At 49.1% G+C, this 3026-nt stretch overlaps 1 non-coding gene across 1 annotated transcript; it reads right to left on the minus strand.

Annotated features, from left to right (window-relative positions):
- Positions 1-1095: 1095 nt before the first annotated feature.
- LOC115838108 lies at positions 1096-1157 on the minus strand. Its single transcript, XR_004033154.1, has one exon. It is a non-coding gene; the product is annotated as a U7 small nuclear RNA (small nuclear RNA).
- Between the last annotated feature and the right edge of the window lie 1869 nt (positions 1158-3026).

Genomic DNA, 3026 nt, shown 5'->3' on the forward strand with positions numbered 1-3026 from the left:
GGTGGCGGGCGCCTGTACTCCCAGCTACTTGGGAGGCTGAGGCAGGAGAATGGCGTGAACCCGGGAGGCGGAGCTTGCAGTGAGTCGAGATGGTGCCACTGCACTCCAGCCTGGGGGACAGAGCTAGACTCTGTCTCAAAAAATAAAAAAAATAAATAAATAAATAAATAAAAAGGGTATCCCATGGCAGCTCTTCAGAGTGCTGGAACCGGTCTGCCTCCTGATAGTAACACAAATTGATAGATAAGTTAAAACACGTCAGCTGGGCGTGGTGGCTCACGCCTGTAATCCCAGCACTCTGAGAGGCTGAGGTGGGCAGATCACTTGAGGCCAGGAGTTTGAGACCAGCTTGGCCAACATGGTGAAACCCTGTCTCTACCAAAAAATACCAAAATTAGCTGGGCATGGTGGTGCACGCCTGTAATCCCAGCTACTTGGGAGGCTGAGGCAGGAGAATCACTTGAACCCAGGAGGTGGAGGTTGCAGTAAGCCGAGGTTACAATGAGCTGAGATCGCACCATTGGACTCCAGCCTGGGTGACAGAGTGAGACCCTGTCTCAAAACAAAAACAAAAACCAACGGTACACCAAAAAGAAAACTCAATCCAAAAATAACATAAATGAGGGTGGGAGCCAGGCACTGTGGCTCACAACTGTAGTCCCATCTACTCAGGAGGCTGAGGCAGGAGAATCACTTGAGGCTAGGAATTCGAGACCAGCCTGGGCAACATAGCAAGACCTCATCTCTTTTTTTTTTCTTTTTTTTTTTTTTTTTGAGACAGTCTCACTCTGTTACCCAGGCTGGAATGCCATGGTGTGATCTCAACTCACTGCAATCTCCGCCTCCCAGGTTCAAGCAATTCTCCTGCCTCAGCCTCCTGAGTAGCTGGGACTACAGGTGCCCACCACCACACCCTGCTAATTTTTGTATTTTCAGTAGAGATGGGGTTTCACCACATTGGCCAGGCTGGTCTCGAACTCCTGACCTCAAGTGATCCTCCCGCCTCAGCCTCCCAAAGTGCTGGGATTGCAGGCATGAGACTTAAGATATATTTTATTTTATTATTATTATTATTATTATTATTTTAAGCGTGAGAGGGGCTTTCCGGCAAAAACCGGAAAGCCTGCTAGACAAATTCAAAAAGAGCTGTAACACTGGGATGTATTTTAATGTTAGAACCAATAGAGTTTGTGGAAAGGCTGGATAGGGATCCAAGGATTAGATGAGGGTCACCTGAGGAGCTAAAAAATATGAATACCAACAAACACAGCCCCTCTACCTCCAGACCTAGCATGGGTATGTGGCTTAAAAGCTTGCCAGGTGTTTCAAATCTGCAGCCAGACTTGAGAGCAACCTAGAATAGTGTTTCTCAAAGTTTGATGTGCATGGGGAACACCTGGTAGTCTTGCTAAAATTCAGTAAGTAGAGGCAGCACCCGAGCGTCCTCATTTCTCACACGTGATGCAGATGCTGCTGATGCTGCTGGTCTATGGTCCACATGCCGAGTCCCGCCTAGAGCTCATCCGCTCTGCCAGCCTCTGCTTCTCTGATACCCTGCTTCTATCAAAACGTGAGTCCAATCAGCATTACCTTGAATATATCCATATTCTGACCACATCTCACTTCCTCCACCGCACTAGTGCTGGCCACCGTCCATGTCTCACCTGGACAACCATCGTAGCCTCCCAGCTGGCTTCTCCCTCCTTCCATGCTTTCACCGCTATTTTTCTGTACAGCAGCCAAAGTAGCCTTAAACTTCAGCTGAGATCATATTGCAGCATTCTCTGCTCAATTCCCTGCAAAGGTCTCCATAGCCTGCAATTTCTCCTCACCCCTTCTTTTGATCTTATTTCCTGCCACTGTGTTTCTCTTCCATATTGCTCCAGCCATACTGGCCCCTGTACTGAATCACAAGCGCATTCCTGCACCAGCGCGTTTGTCCTGGCCCTTCCCTCCCCTTGAAAGCTTCTGCCCTGTATCCACGTCACTTGCTCCCCCACTTCATCCAGGTCTCTGCTCAGATGTCCCCTCATCAGAAAGGTCTGCCCTTACCACCCTGTTTAATTAGCACTCACTCTCCTAACACGTTCCACCTCACTCCCTCGCCCCTTTATCTTTTATTTAGAGACAGAGTTTCACTCTGTCACCCGCGCTGGAGTACAGTGGTACAATCTCAGCTCACCACAGCCTCCGCCTGTTGGGCTGAAGTGATTCTCCTGCCTCAGCCTCCCAAGTAGCTGGGACTACAGGCACCTGCCAACACGCCCAGCTAATTTTTGTATTTTTAGTAGAGACAGGGTTTCACCATGTTGGCCAGGCTGGTCGCAAACTCCTGACCTCAAGAGATAGGCCTGCCTTGGCCTCCCAAAGTGCTGGGATTACAGGCGTGAGTCACCGTGCCCCGCCCTCTCCCCTTTATTAACTATTCCTTACTGTGTAACAGATTATCCCCAAGATGAATGGCTTAAAACAAGAATCATGATTTATCATTTCACCTGGCTTCTGTGGACCAGGAATTCAGAAAGGGCATAGTGGAGACAACTTTCTCTGTCCACAATTATTGGGACTACAGCTGCTAAGAGTCAGAGGCTAGGCCGGGCACGGTGGCTCACGCCTGAAATCCCACCGCTTTGGGAGGCTGAGGCAGGCAGATCACCTGAGGTCAGGAATTTGAGACCAGCCTGGCCAACATGATGAAATCTTGTCTCTACTAAAAATACAAAAAATTAGGCTGGGCGCAGTGGCTCATGCCTGTAATCTCAGCACTTTGGGAGGCCAAGGTAGGCGGATCACAAGGTCAGAAGTTTGAGACCAGCCTGGCCAACATGGTGAAACCCTGTTTCTACTAAAAATACAAAAATTAGCTGGGCGTGGTGGTGGGCGCCTGTAATCCCAGTTACTTGGGAGGCTGAGGCAGGAGAATTGCTTGAACTCAGTAGGAAGAGTTCGCAGTGAGCTGAGATTGCGGCATTGCACTCCAGCCTGGGTGACAGAGAGGCTTGATCTCAAAATAAATAAATAAAAAT

The sequence above is a fragment of the Nomascus leucogenys genome, chromosome 13, assembly GCF_006542625.1.
Source record: "Nomascus leucogenys isolate Asia chromosome 13, Asia_NLE_v1, whole genome shotgun sequence".
In the NCBI taxonomy this organism is placed as follows: Eukaryota; Metazoa; Chordata; class Mammalia; order Primates; family Hylobatidae; genus Nomascus; species Nomascus leucogenys.